We start from the raw sequence: 16,175 nt of genomic DNA on the forward strand, positions 1-16,175 counted from the left end.
CACTGTATTACAGATGGAACAGTATGCTCACACAGTATGTCAGAGGGGTCTTAACTCTAAGATCAATGTTTTCTGGACTGAAACTTTGGGGAAATGTGTGCTTAGCAGCACCAGCAACATCTTTAGAAGCTCAATAAAATCTGAAAATACCCTAACTTCTAGTCTTAAAATGGTTCAGAAATACAAGACACTGCATGAGGAAGAAACAGTTCAGAGATAGGAAGGGATATGTAGTAAAAAAGGGATTAAACTGAACAAGGTGTTTGGGAGGGAAATCATTAGGAGAGATCACCAGACGTAACAGAGTTGAGAGTTAAGCTTCAGGACGCATCTATGCCAGGAGGATTCTGTATTCCACACACAATCTTCTAGACCTGCATATTTGAATTCTATCTTAGTCTAACATAAATAGCAAGGTTCTGCTGCATTCCATGATGAATTAAAGAGCAAGATTGTCCTGGTATATTAACAAACTCATGACATCATACACTGCTGTCATCTCTTCAGCAGACATATCCAGCCATGTGGAGCCACTTGCTGTTAACTCCGAAGAAGAGAGACCCCAGCTTGCGAGGCACAAAACCAGCTTGAGTAGCTCAGTTAAAAAATAAGTGAAATTACTTCAGTGGGTGGGTGTCTATGTATTCTGCCCTTCAGAGGAAGTGCTGCCCACGGACAACTCACCTCGTCGTGGGCTTTTTGGGCTATCCCTCATACAGCTGATTTCGAGCGCTTAGAAGAACACCTTTGTATTCTAGGAAGCTATTTCTTGCATTTCTCTGGATGCCAGCTACACTACGCTTAATCCATCACATTTGTAGTCGTCTACTGCCAAGCAGCAAATACTTCATTGAGTATTTTATAGCTATTGCATTTTGCAGAGACAAACTGTGACTACCTAGATCAGAATAAATAATAGCAATAAAAATAAAGACTTCAGTGATTTGATTTTCTTAAGCACATCCAAACCCTTTCACTTCGGAAATAAGACAAGACATGAATACAATGCATATGCCTGTCATTTACACAGCAAGAATCTACCTTTATGTAGCCTACTTTCTTTCTTCAATATAAACTAATACTAGTCCCTGAGGTGGCTCTGTTCATCTCTATCATTTAAGTTATTTTCTCTTATTGTAACAAAGTCAGAAAAATAAAGTGGTTGGATTATTAATAGAACTCCATTGTGAAAATAAATAGTAATTCTATTCATTAAGCACTACACCGAGTCAAAAGGTCTGAAATAGAGTAGGGATGGCTATACCAGAAACATAGTGAAGAAAACTCAGATTGAGAATGGCATTTCACAGACTATCTGCAATTCTTGCATTGGTTCCTTAGGAGCAAAACGCTTGTGTACGTGAGTAGAAGAGTAGACAGGCTAGAGCTGAAAAAAACAGCTTAAATAGGGAATTGATTAAAAAATGTGAATTAATCCAGAATCCTATGCCACTACGATAATGTAAAATCCAATCATTTCAATGTTACAGTGAAGTTTTTGTAAGGCCTGCGGAAGTAATTTGAAGAAACTAAGGAAAAAACCCTATCAGAACACTGGCTTATTTCCTTTCTCCAACTTCCACACACTGACTTGTTTATCTGCAGGAGAAAAAAAAAATGTATTACAAGGTAACTTCAACACCTTCACCCTTCAATGGTCACTTCTCTCAGCCTTATCAGGAACTGTTCCAAAGGAGTTATATCAAATAACCATCACTGCAACTCAACAAAAGCAGCAGCAACAAGGAGTGAACCAGCTGAACCAAGAGAAGTTATTCTTCCTGACAGTGGAGCTGCAGTTTTCCCTGTAGCAGCAGAGTATTCTTTGTACTTCTCCATGCCCTTCAGTGACACAGAATTTGAACAGACATATTTCTAACCAATGCCAGTCTATCTTAATGAGTTTTTCAACAATTCTGTAAGTTGTATGGCTCTTGCTTTAGATCTATACATCGACTAATCTGAACAGTCATCATCTTCTTCCCAATCTAACAAGTACTCAGCATTTCAAGCTACCACTTTTTACAAGGTTAGTACTTTGTTATTTAAGCAAATTATCCTTTCTGTTGTTCAGTGGGATAATCTTTGACATTCCTATAAGTGTTACACAGATGAACACCACAGAGTCCAGGATAATCAAGGAGAACACAGCTAAAATTCAGAATTTTAATTCCTAGAGATTTACAACTTCAGACCTGCACGCACTGGCCAAAATTTTTTAGACCCATGGAATAACCGGAGGACTATAGTGGGACATGTGCAGAAGCAAACTGCTAAAAGACAAACAAGTGGATACTAGTGAAAGGCTAGTGCTGTGAGGAATGGTAGAAGGGAAGAACTGTGTCAACATCGTCCGTATTCAGAAACAAAACACATTTTTACTGACTTTCATCCATGGGAACTCTCCCCGACAAAAAAGGGGCTCAAGATCTTACAACTCTGTTTCTCATTTCAGTAACTTTGACAGTAGACTGAAATCAGTCCTTACATACCAAAAAAACCCCACATAACCAATACCAAAATAATACTCGTTACTTGTAGAAATATACAGTAATATCAGGTCTTGGTGATGTACCTTTTACAAAAAAAGAAATACAGCTATATCCAGAAAACTCCTAAATATTTATATCTAGTACATGCAGCAACCATAAGGTAGCATCAAGGAATCAACACTGGAACCACAAGCACCAGAAGTGCAAGATCATCGCATCAGATGAGACTTCAGAGTTAGCATCCCTTATTACTGGGGTACACCACAGCAACCATGGTCACACTTGATAAAATACTGGAAGAACTGGATGAAATAATTGGACATTGTGTCCAAAAATTCCTTAGAAGTTTTACAAATTTCAGCAAGAATAAAAGGTGATGAGGAAAAATAGTGAAATCTTTACTCAAGTCCTGATTTTGATCCCTATTTTTATTTAGAAATGCTAAAATATTTTCATTCCAGACATACTGTCTGCTTTAGTAATTCTAACAGCTCATAAAAGGAACATTCATAATCAATTATTACAGAGTTAGAGCTGCATTTTAGCAATAAACTGTGTAAAAGGAAATATTTTCTTCATAATGGCAAGAATGTAATCTTTTATAGCCCTCATTCCCCCAGTAACAAAGTGCTTTTATCTCCAAAACTGGAGAAAGGAAGAGCAAGGTTTTAAGAATAGAATTGTTCCTTACTAGAATTCGTCTTCACTTAAATTGTTCCATTTAAATGAAGAATTAAAACCCCCACAATACAGGCAATGTTGTTCTTTCAACCCTTTAAGTATTTGGAATCAGGTAAAGGCATCTGATGACTTCATTTTCTCAGTCCCTAAAATGGAGCATGAAAGATCTTAAAGCATAAACCACAGATACCTGGTTTCTATTTCAGTATACTGTTGACATTTCATGTGGCCCAGGGAAAGCAACTATTGCCTCTGTGCCTCAGTTACTCATTATGGAAAAAAACAGTTACACACAGGTGTATTAACAATTACATAACACTTGACTTTTGTTTTGCAGAAGTATTGCAGAAACCTCATTTTAGAATGTAGACAGTATGTACAGTTTATTTTTATAGATATGTGTAAAAGCATAAAACTCAATCTAACTTGTGAATGGAACAGGTTTTTCACTGGATAAATCACTTGACTAATTGAATTTACTCTACCTGGATGCTAGCACAGCTGTGAAGAGGCTGACCCCAGCAGACCACCTCTTACCAGTCAGAAGAATTAAGCAGCAAGTGTATATGGAGTGCTGAGGTCAAGGGAAGAGAAGATCTAAAATTGCGGCTCTCCCATCCAATCCACTATACATGGATTAAATATTCTGAAGATATTGGTTTTGAAATATTGCTTCTTAAAAAAGGGGAAAACAAAACTAAAAAAACCCAAACACTCAACTTCCCACTGACCACCAAGTGCTTTAACCAAATATTAACAAAAAGGACAGCCGTGGATTCATGAGGTAGCAGTGTGTGCTGTTTCAATTGATTGTTCTTATGAAACAATTTATGATCAGTAACTTGTAATATTAACCTTGATCCACAGAAAAAGAACATAATTTATGATTGCTATTTAGTCACAACTTTTCTTAATTAAAGCCTCCCTCTTCCGCTGGAACGACATCCATTACTAACATTTACTCAAAGCAATCCCATCTTCAGATTTCAGCCACCTTGAACAACTTAATGTAAAATGACTCTAGAGTTCTAGAAGCATGGTTTCAAAAGACATTCAATGTCTTCTTGCACCAAAATGTGCGGAATACTCTATTTTTAAAACTGGATGTACAAAATTATTTTCCATATTATTACGAGATATTCTCTCACAGTCAGGCTCAAGAGACTGTAATTAACATTCCATTTTGAACATCAGCAGACATAGGAGGATTTTTTTCAAAGAGACTGTTACAGGAGCATCCTACAATAAAGTTCTGTTTGTAAACAAATAGTCACCGCAGAATGCTAAAGCATAATAGTAAGTCAATAAGTGGCATGCCAGTAGATAGTAGTCAAAAATATGCAGCATTATTCGTGGTGTTTGTAGGATCAAACAATTTATCATACACTGCAGATATCTTCTCATATGTAATGCTTCCCATGTTTCTCTATTAAAAAAAAATATATATATACACACATATTGTGTAATACTTTCTATCCAACATGACACTTCCAAAACCTTCCCAGAGTTCTTTTGGTAGACCAAGGTATGAAACAATTCACAGGAATATGTCCAGGTTTGAAGCATTCACAAAGAACTAGCAAAAATATAGTATTTAAGGAATAACTTTGCACTGTGACTTCTCAGCTCAGCTAAGACAGGTGCTGTTCTGTATCCCAGCCTCCACTGCTAGTACCTCTCCTTTTACATCTCATCAGTGCAAAGCAGCTGGAACGGCAATATTAGAGACTGCTTCCAGCACTTGCCAGGTGTTGAACTGGAGAAAGTCTAAAGGTGAGCCACTAAGATGGCTGGGATGCTGAAGAACATGACATGAGGACAGGCTGGGGGAGATAGGTTTGTTTACCCTGGAGACAGAAGGTTAAGGGAGGGATCTAAGCACAGTCTACCACTACCCAAGGGAAGACCAGGTCAGACTTAATCTGACCTTAATCTTAATCACCAGGTCAGGTGCATGGCCTAAGAGCAAGAGGCAACAGTCACAGGTTGCAACTTGGGAAATTCCAACTGAACACAAGGGGGAAAAAAGCTTTTCAATGAGAGTGGCTTAGCACTGAAACAGCTATTGCAGAAGGGTTTGGGGATCTCCATCACTGGAAATTCAATGGATTAAAACGTGTTGTTCTAACTTTGAAGTTAGCCCTGCTCTGAGCAGCCGTTGTACATGACAACATCCACACATTGCCTACAATCTGAATCTATTATTCCATTTTACCTTAAAAGATCATGGGCCTTACTTTAAAAAAAAAAAAAAAACAAACAAATTAACAACAATAAAAGAAAACAAATAAAGACACCATGGAAAAACAACTAAGTTGAAGACTAAAATAAAATGTCAAACGAACAAGAAAACTCCAGATTTAGACTGGCACATAGTATTGACAGTCTGCTGTACTGCAATGTCCAGGCCAGACAAGCTCAATGTGCCTTGGAAGTTTAGGATTATTATTTAAATAGAATTAAACATCTGAACTGTCTACTGAAACTTCTTGCATAATACATTAACTTTCCTCTGAACACATTCTGGCATTCCTCTCTCTTGATCTTGTCTGGAATCAGGAAGTACCAAGACACAATAAATAACTGGATGAATAATAATGATAATAATAATAATTTAAAAAAACGTTTCCAGCCTTCACAGCAACTCCTCTGCCTGTTTAGAAAAATAAAAAAAGGAAAAGACAGACACGCTTCATGACTGTTTCGAGGAGAGCTTTTGTGAGTTTTGATGTGACTCAGAAGAGATTTACCCAGGTGCACTTACGATCTACAGTAGCTCAGCTCATCCAATAAGCTGCTCCTGATTTCCATTTTAGCTTTTACATATTTGATACGCGTAATAAGTTTCTACAAAAGTGAAATAGAGAAAAACAGGGTCACCTTAGACTGTTCGGGCTTTAACATCCTGAGAAAACCCCACAGACAAACAAATCTACTTTCAAATAACTTCTCTGGATTCTAAGGACTTCTGCTGGCTCCAGGCAATCCTTGCATAGATTCACTCAGCACAAGACAGCACTTTGGGCTTGTGGAGACCCACTTGGTGCTGGACAGCCCTTGGGGTTCCGGGGCATCTGCTGGCTCTGCACACCATTGCAACCCAAATGTTCCAATGCCAGAATCCTCCAGGTCAAATAATATTCAAAACTGTCTCTGTTGGAGACTAGTCTCTTAGGATGAAGCAAGTGATGATGTGCAAGTGGATGTTAAAAAAATCCCAGTTATTACAAGTAGAATCATTAATAAATGAGAATATCTTTTAAAAGACTTAAATGTACACCCGATCCTAGCAAGGCAGTCATTATCCAGTCAGCTTTGCCTTTCCTTCCCTTAGATTATCTCTACCCTTTTGCATGTGCCCCCACTCCCACCCCCCCGCCTCGTGTGCTTCAGTACAATAATGACTATTTTAGCAGGACTTTCCTTCCAGTGATTCATTTCCCCAGAGAAATCATAAGGTGGGGTAAAAATGAGAACGCAGAAAATATTAATTATGAAATGTTAAAAGCCCAAGGAGAAAATTCAGACTTTCTACACTAATACAACACATTCTAGTGGTGCATTTTGCTGCATTGCAAACACAGCAATCCAGTAAGAAATGCAAGAGGTGGTTTTCTTTGTGCAAGTCACACAGGGCTGATCATTACATCCCCACATGTAACATTTATCAACAACTAGACATGCATATAGAGAGAGATTTTTGACATTAAACAACAAACATCGTCTTTGGCTTCTGTTAGACTCAATGCAAATTGTGTGGTTAGTTTAAGTGGTCAAAAATTTCAGAAAAAACATTCTTCCATTGGAATTTCACACATAAATAGCAACTGAACTGCTCCATGGGGACCCAAAGGCAGCTCTGCTGAGGTCAGCAATTTTCATGCCTTACAGGCCTGCAGAATTTATAATACAGGAACAATAAGTCAAACACTCAAAAAAAAAATATTCTCTTGAAAGATCTGTTCTCTAACATTTTAAAACCTTAATTTTAAAATGTTAACACAAACATACCAGTGTGCAGCACTGTCTCTCCGTTGCAGAGAACTCCAATGGAAATGTTAAACACCACTTCCCCATCGGCTCTGCCCAGCTGCCTTGCCGTCTCCCTCCCAGCTCTCACCATTTTCACCTGAGTCCATCTAGCTGGGACCTCAGCTGCATCATCCAGTGCTTGCTGACTCTCAAAGCTCCGTGTGTGCTGCCAAGGACCTCAGAATGATTTGTACTCTGCCAGACAGGTCTGGTCTCCACTTTGCACCTGCAACTGTGCAGGAGAGACTTACTCCATTCCACTCCAGGCCTGTGAAAGACATCACCGAGCTTTGAAATCTTCTGTGAGAAAAGATTTTACTTCCATATGAGCCCATCACACCCTCAAGCCTGGGTTGTGGGATGCACGTGGAGGCAGGACAACCACGCAAGCTGCTGTCTGCCAAATATCCAAATGCCTCCTATGTCTGGAAGCCAGTCTGCTGCTGCCACTGGCACAGGGGAGGGGAAGGAGCTTCGTGCTGCTTGAAAAGAAGCAGTTGCTTGCCAGGGGATAGGGAGGAGGATGTATTGCTGGGAATGGAACATAGTCTTGGACAGGGCTGAACAGCTTTAACTTCCAGCCTGGAGATGGGCAGGCTTTCCCCATTCCCTCCCAGACTTTTCTCAAGGCCAGTCCCCACCTTCCTCTTTCCCCATCTCCACCTGGTATCACTGTTCATGTCCCAGAGTTCTGGGACAGGAATGATAGATTTTCAATCTTCATATTATGCTGTCAGTCATCTTTCACATGTGCACAGAGGAATCTGTGAGCGTAGGACTAGATGCAAAGGAAGGTACGTTGCATGTACTTCTAGGATTTGGATGGGAAGTTACAGAAAAGACATCAGATAGCAGTCTAAGTGCTAGGATCCGGCTAACCCGAACACTAGAGTCCCCATCACTCATTGCATATTCCTAAATTCCCTCTGCTAATACCACTTGCCACCTTATCAGTTTTCCTGTATGAATCAGCCAGTACTGTGTCTGACTGCCTTCCTTATACATCCTTAAGCCTCACTAAAGCAGCTGGGATCTTAAGTTTAAACTCAGAAACAACTCAGACTGCCTTTCCAAATGCATTTCAGTCATTTGCAAGCCCCACTCCCACACTTCACACACACACAAGTTACACAAATGAGCCAATACGAGACTAATATAAAGCTTGCTGTGTCACAGACTCCAGGACTGGGGACTCACACCTATAACATTAGGGATGAGGCATTTGTTTTAGTGCTTTTTCACTCCTTGGAAGAAAGCAAAGATAATGTAAAGAGAGACCTAAGCAGTAGAAGGATACAGGTTCTCGCAGCCTAAATCTTGAGTACACTGAAAAAATTCAAAGCCTTTGTTAATTCCAGGTAGGATTGCTCAGGAACAGGGGAAAGGCAACTCCTGCCATTTGATATGGTTTCCTAGACCAAAGCACAGCCTGTCACTAAAATAAAACCAATGCCAAACCTGCAACAAAACAGCAGCATGCAGAGCATAGCAGGCTTGGGAACCAACTTCAGTTGGTGACCCAACGACGGCAATTCAGTGCCATGAACAACACTTAGAAACGGCTGAGAAAGAGGCTCCAAGGCCAACCATAGGTTATGGGCAAGGGAGAGGGGGACAGAGATTGGAGGGAAACCCACTGAAAAAAATAAAATTAGTTTATGCAGTGAGGAAAAACCTGAGGAATCTCCCTCTGAACAATTCCTGCACTTCCACATTTTATTTTAGTTATGTCCCTTTCAAAGCTATATGCATGAAACACTAATACCCCAAATCTTCTGTAGTGAAGGTTAAATGTAGTCATTTGCCTTTAGTAAATGCTGATATATCTAGTTTATTAAGGTGCTCTACTTCTGAAAAAGTGTTTGTTCATTAGAGAAAATGGACAAAAGCATGCTGGCCACTGTATTACTCAAGGCTACTCAATCTGTTGAATGAGGCTTTCTTCTGGCTAATACTGTATAAATAGCAACTTAATCACAGCAAAAATAAGAAGTTGCTAGTGAAAACAGTATCATGTTATTCCTCCAGAAAAACATCAGAAGGAAAGGGGATTGCAATCTCCTGAAGCATGCAAGCAACAGAGTGGTAACTCATTAAATACACACACATTTTAGCTAAGACTATTGTTAGACAAGTAAACAGAGCAATAATATATGGCACCTTTAGGCTATGGCTACACCTGCCACACTTACAACATATGTTACTTAAGAAGAGAGGGAAGGAAGAACAGACTAGATATTAAGATGGGAAGCTGGAACAATAACTGAAGAATAAAAAGCGTCAAAAGGTTTTCAGACCCAGGGGGAAAAACTGTTTGAAATGCCAGACATAACAGTGAAAGCAGCACTGCCAGGAAGCACTGCATGGAGGCAGTTAGAGATGCAAACAAGGGAATAGCAAAAAAAAAAACCAACACACCAAAGGGATCTGGAGTTATGACAGAGTAAGCTCACAACAACCATCCTCAGCAGATAGAGAGGAGAGAGTAAGATTGTACCAGTCACCGCAAAACCCTGTGTGGAAAGCATGGCATCAGGGCCTCATAGCGCTGCTGGCAGTCAAACTCACAGCACCAGTACGTTACTTGACCCTCTAGTAATTCAACAGCCCTTTTCCATCTCTCCTCTCCTTTTTAAGGCGCTTACTAGGACTTGAGCCACCTAATTGCCATTGTAATTTACATCTGCTTTCAAAACTGCTTTATCCTACTTTGTACTGTATTTAATAATTTGTCATTGCAACTTTAATTACCAGTCTTAATATGGAAAATTTCTCACAGATGATGATAATTTAAGCAGTTAAAATAGTAACCACATCTGTTAGCGCAGTCGTGCCGCGTGGTGTATCAGCTGGAGGGCCTGTGAAGACTGGTGCCTCTCCGGTTAGCTCCTGATGTGACGGACTGACAGGAGCATGTGCTGGGTATATGTATGTTCTGCTGTTAGTCTCAGAGCCAAGTACATTAACTAGATGATTTGTCAGGCTCTTAACTATTAGGGTTGTTGACAAAAAAACAGCATTCATCAGTAAATAACAATACAATCTAGTTACTTTTTGAGAAAGAAAATATATCAGAGAAACTGAAACGTAGAAGTGTGATTGGCAGCTTCTGTATATAAAAGATCTTCATTTTCAACTCTTTTTGTATTTATTCTGAGCAGAGCTCAGAAATTTCCATGTAAGCCCTTGGGCATTTTTTCTAGTAACTATGATTATTTTGGATTTAAGAATCTCAGAAAAAAAAAAATACCAATCATGGCCAGCCATCTCAAATTTGCTGTGGGTTTGGGTTTTTTTTTCCCATTAGCACTAGCCTTTGTTTATTGAGGGTAGGAATTCATTTAGATTGCACTTGGGGCCCTTCTCATAAAGGAGTAATTATCATTACATTGCAGTAATTTAAATTAGTATGCAGCTTCACACTATCTATGAGTCATCACATTTTCTCGCAAGTGATCCACAATGGGCATCTACCATTATGCATGAAAGGAGTGTGCCACTCCAAAATATAGTGCAGTCAGCAGGAAAGTGAGCATGAGCTATACTGAACACATTAAATGTACAAATAAAAAAAAAAATAGAAAATGAGAGCATGGCAGCATATTGCTGTAATTGATTCTTGCAAGCCCTGCAGTTTCTTAGGTGCTCACTTAAAACAACACTGCAGAGAATTTACTGCATTAAACAAAAACAAACAAAAATGCCTTCAAGCTTGGCTCACCTCTGAACTTAGGAAACCTTTTAACGAGCTCTAAAATTCAGGCTCAACACTAGAGAAGTTTGGCTTTGTTGGTTTTAGGGGGGATATTTAACATTTTTTTTCTTTTTACTGAGGCAGATCTTGCAAGCATCATCATTACATAGCAGCTTTTCTTTCAAGCAGCAGGCCAAAAAGAGCAATAGTCTTCACAAAACTGCTGTTTGAGGCATGTCATTTCTGCTCGGAGTTTCAAAACTAGGACAGTTTGATTGGAGATACAAATCCTCTCTGATATTTGGATATCTTGATTATAATTGAAGAGATGCCCTCCCACAGATCATATTACAATAAATCGTATCAGCAAACCATAAAAAAAGCAACAGAGTCCATTACGTTTTATCATTTTTTTAAAAAAACAATAACTACAAGACCAATCTTGCAAGAAAATGCACGATTCCTGTTAATAAATTTTTTTACAAGATTTTTCAGAGCTTCCCAGGGGACTTGGATACCCAGTTTCATGGCTGTATATAACTTACTCATTTTACCATTGGGAAAAATACTATTCCAGCATAAAGGCAGAAGGGAACCCATGTTACTGATGGAGAGATGACGGACATGGAAAAAATAGAGCATTCTTTTAGTGCTTTTATTAGACCACAGCTGGGACAAAACCCATTCCAATTAGCTCAAGGAGTCATTCAGGTTAAGTGGCTTTAACCAAGGAAATTTATGTGGATATTTATTCTCACCCCATACGACTTTAAGAACAGGCTTCCATTGAACAACTCGGCCATTAGATGGATGAATGACCGGCTTGAAAGTACAGGACCACATAATACTGCTCTTGCTAACAATAATTCTTCATGCTGCCAGCCATAGGTAATGCCTAATCTGAGTTCTCTCTACTGCTTCTGTAAAAGCTATTCTACTTTGCACGATACATAAGTGTCCTCATATCAGAAAGGGATAAGAAAACAACCCCATGGCCTAAAGCACTGAGAAGAACACGACCACTATAAAGGTCAGAGAGGACAGACATTGCTACTGCAGTTAATACAAGTTTCATGCTTTGTATTAAATAATTACTGGATCAGGGACTTACCACTTGTCTGGTTTAATAAACACTGTAGGAGAATTAAATATTTAATTTTTCACTCTTTTCAGTAGCCACAGCTGGGAACTGGTCAGGCTGAAGTTCCCTCATTACTACTCCACGGCACATGACAGCAGTGGCTGGCCTAGCAGCCTCATCCATTCTTTCCTTCCCCCATCCCATAGCACCCAGCTTAAATACAAATGGCATAGATCTAAAACTCTCTTGCAGTAGGATATAAGATCATATTTTTTTCTCCACCTGATCACTAAACACAGTCTGAGGCTTTATCCACAGTGGATCTAGAGCACACCAACATCAATTATTCATACAAGCCTATGGTATCAGATGGGATGAATCTGTGAGAACTGTGGTAACAGGCCAAAAAACATTCTGAGGTTGCTCTCTACCATCTCTGAATGTTTATGGCTACCAGGGGAGGACCCCGATTACTGGGAAAAAAGGCAGATGAGCCAAATGTCCTGGAAAAGGACAAGTAGAGAGACCTTCAGAGGTTGTTCCTAACTAAAATTTTTCTCTAATTTCAACTGCACTCCTCACCTCTTAGGTTTGCTTTCTAACTATGAGATAAATTGTGTTGACCTGAGCAGTGGCAAAGACTCCTTCCTCCCACTCCCACTTGTAATTCTGTAATGAACAGGTACTCAAAACAAGTTGTGTTTTGGTAATTTTCAGTCAGGAAGATGTCGGTCCCTGTGTAAATCTTCATATGCCAAAATTATTTCTTTCTGCTGCTGGTCTGCTCAGCTGCTGGCGAGTGCAGCATTAAATTTAAGAAGTGATATTTATTTGTTCCATTCCAGAAAAACAGCCCTAACTTTATCTTTTGGCATCTACAAGTAAGAGAAGTGGCAGAAGAACAAGCTAGCTGTGTTGCTAGCTAGTAGAGGACTGTTTCTGAAGTAGCAACCATTCCTACATAAGAACTGAAAGTGAGCTAGTGGCCTAAAGTAGAAATCACTGTCACAGACATCTCATCTAGACAAATGGGTTACCCCAAGCCCGTGTTTGATCTGAACAGAGCACACTTACAGGAACAGGGCAATGCAAACCTGCAATACAGCCAGCCATACCTGCCTCAAGTTCACAACAGACTCACTGACCTCTCAGTTTATGCAATTTCTCTGCTAAACAGATCTAGAGTTTGGCATTCAGGCTCTGTACTTAGTAGTAACTCAATGGAAAAGAATCTGTCAGGTAGAAGTATAAAGAAGATCCATTTTATCTGCTGCTTCTGCAGATTTCACAGTTTAAGTGGTCTCCATTGAGTTCATGGCTTGTCCAGATACTCCCAATAACTTGCTTTCAATCTCATTATCCAAGTAATTTATATACATAATAAAATGTTTCAGTCTTGACATTAATTCTTGTGAAATTTTACATTGGTATTAATTTTACTTCCTAAATTTTAATTGAAAAGAGTGTATTTTGACACAAGGGAAATAAAACATTAGTTCTTCTATTCAACAGCCATGTGGCTTCTTTAGAAATTACATTAGTTCCTCATCAAGCAACAATAATAGTGTAGAGTTGGGATCAATAAAAAAAATACATTGCCCTAAGGTGTTGAATAGTTTGGTTCGACTACATTCGCATGGGCCAAATACTTCAAGATTCAGTACTAAAAAACCTAAATTTTTGTGCAATGCTTAAGAAATGTTTTTTTTTTTATTTCCCAGTAATATAGATTCTGATTGTAACGAAATAAAGGCACATGCTCAGGCACAACTTTGCATCCTCCAAGCAAAACCTTAAGAATGAAGTACTTGCACCATTAAAACAACTGCCCCATGAACTAAGATACAGGTAGCTTCAACATCAATTCTTGAGAATTAATTAACAAAAGTAACTGAGATTCACACCCACAGAATAAAGCACTGAATATGTTACATGGCACCTTTGTTGTACCATTCAACAATACACTAGTGCTTACCCAAGGGTCAGCTGGTAAATACAATAAATCCCTAACATTAGGTTTCAGGAAAGAAAGCAGGGAGAATGAGTCCAAGTTCATCCCTGGGAAGAGTCAAAGTCTATGTACTATTACAGCCCAGGACAGGAGAACAGCCCACCGCTGATTTTTGAAGGCATGGAATGTTTAAAGCATGAAAATGACAAGTACAACAGAAAAAAAATAAGATTGCAGAAATGAAGTTCAGCAAGGGATCATGCTTTCATTCCCACTCAATGTTACTGCTCAGACATGCAGCCAACTCGAATCAGAAAGGTTCTGCAAGGAATGGGGTGAATGCAACTCCCCTCTTCATTTTCTAAGGACCATTTCTTTTCCATCTGTGTTGCCAAATAAAACACCAGAGGGAAAATAGTGATTTCCATTCTCCCTATGCGTTTTGTAACCCAGCAATCCATGCTTTAACCCTCTCCCCTTACACTTCATCGTTCTTCCCTGCATATGGTATTTCCAAGCAGAGAAGCTGGATCTTGATATTTAGACTTGGAAGATAACTTGAAACAAGGAACGCTGTTTAGTGAATAATGCTATTAACATGGCTAAGCCTATTATTATGGCTAGAAGTCCTAATTTGAAATAAACATTGCTCCCGTTCTTATCAAAGGTACATCATTAACTTACTCCACGATAACTCCATAACGTAACACAATTTTCAGTACAAGGGAATTCATAAGACAAAGGCTTCTGGCATGAGCTGACAGCAGACGTGAAGTGGTTCACTAAAGAGCTGAAAAAAAAAATTTCACACTGGCATGTATTTCAAAGACATGAGCATAACACTAGCTAGAGATTCTGGATATATCAGATGCCTCCTCCCATCCCCCCAGTTGATAGTACTCAGCAACAGGCTTGGCTGTTCTTTTGGAAATATGTGGTGTGATCAACATTTCTAAGTATCTTAAGACTTCGATTTAGGAATCTGTAGCCCATGCAAATTTGAGAAATCACACACACTGTCATCTGTGGGCAAAATTTTAAATCAGACTAAGGATTAAGTTTTGACCTGGAACCACCAATAGTAATGATAATGCTCAGTGTCCACACGTATTCCTGTGCAAAGGGTGTAAACTTGAAAAAGATATTCAATAATAATAAACCAAATAGAAAATACAATTCTTTTATACATTTTTTTACTGGAATTTTAAATCTCCTCTTTTCATGGTCAAAGCCTCCTCTTTATTTACTGTTCTTATATTATCTACACTCTGAACGCTAACAGCAAAGTAAGATTCAGGATATCTTCCCATTGCTTCTCACCCAGACCTGGGAGCATCCAACTTTGGACATATACATGCCTCTTGTACACAAGTTTCCTAAGAGTCCCTGCTGTTACACAACAGAGCTCAGTCCTTAATTATGAAATGGCCATTTTTACAAATCACAGCAGACCTTTCAATCACTTCTGTCAAGTGAATGAAAAGTGTTAAATCACAAGTTACCATCTTCTTACTCGAATACGTGCATTTAAGGAAATAATTGCCCAAGAATAATGAATCGAGGCACCCAACTCCTTCCTCTCCAGAAGCCCCTGTTTGGATTTATTGTTCACTTCAATAACAACAGGCTTGTAACCATGTCTAAGCTTACCTCCAAGAAACACAGGAATCATCCCTGAAGCCCTAGGATTGACAATGTCATACAAAGTGACCGTGACTAATTTCATCTGTATCTATGCCGATGTTCCTTTGCACAGCCATAAACCATCTTCCCTTCTAGCATGCACATGCATCCCACTGTAGGATTCCTCAACCTGGGAATCGACATTCCTCAGTGGCCTCACTAAGTGCTCAGAAAGTCCCATGAGGAACAAACCACACTATTCCAGGTGTAGGAGAAATCTCTCTTCAACATAACACACAGTTAAGAAGAAATGTAAACAGTAATCCAGCTTTCACGGCTACACAGGAGAAAGTTCAACCTTGTCTTTGAACTGGTACTTCAAGAAAATTGGTAAGAATGTGTACTAGCTGAAAGAATCCTTTCCTTTCCAGGGCTGCCAATGAAGAAAAGAAAGAAAGTACACATTTTCCTATTTACAAATTTGCAGCACTTGAAAAGAGCAACCCTCCTGCAGTTATTTTGTAGTAAACTGTGGTATGTTTAAACAACTCTGCTTCATTTTGACATCTAATAAATCTCATCAGCAGCTTGCTGCTTAATATGCCACAAAGCAATATATGT

The sequence above is a fragment of the Athene noctua genome, chromosome 15 (assembly GCF_965140245.1).
Source record: "Athene noctua chromosome 15, bAthNoc1.hap1.1, whole genome shotgun sequence".
NCBI classification, from domain to species: Eukaryota; Metazoa; Chordata; class Aves; order Strigiformes; family Strigidae; genus Athene; species Athene noctua.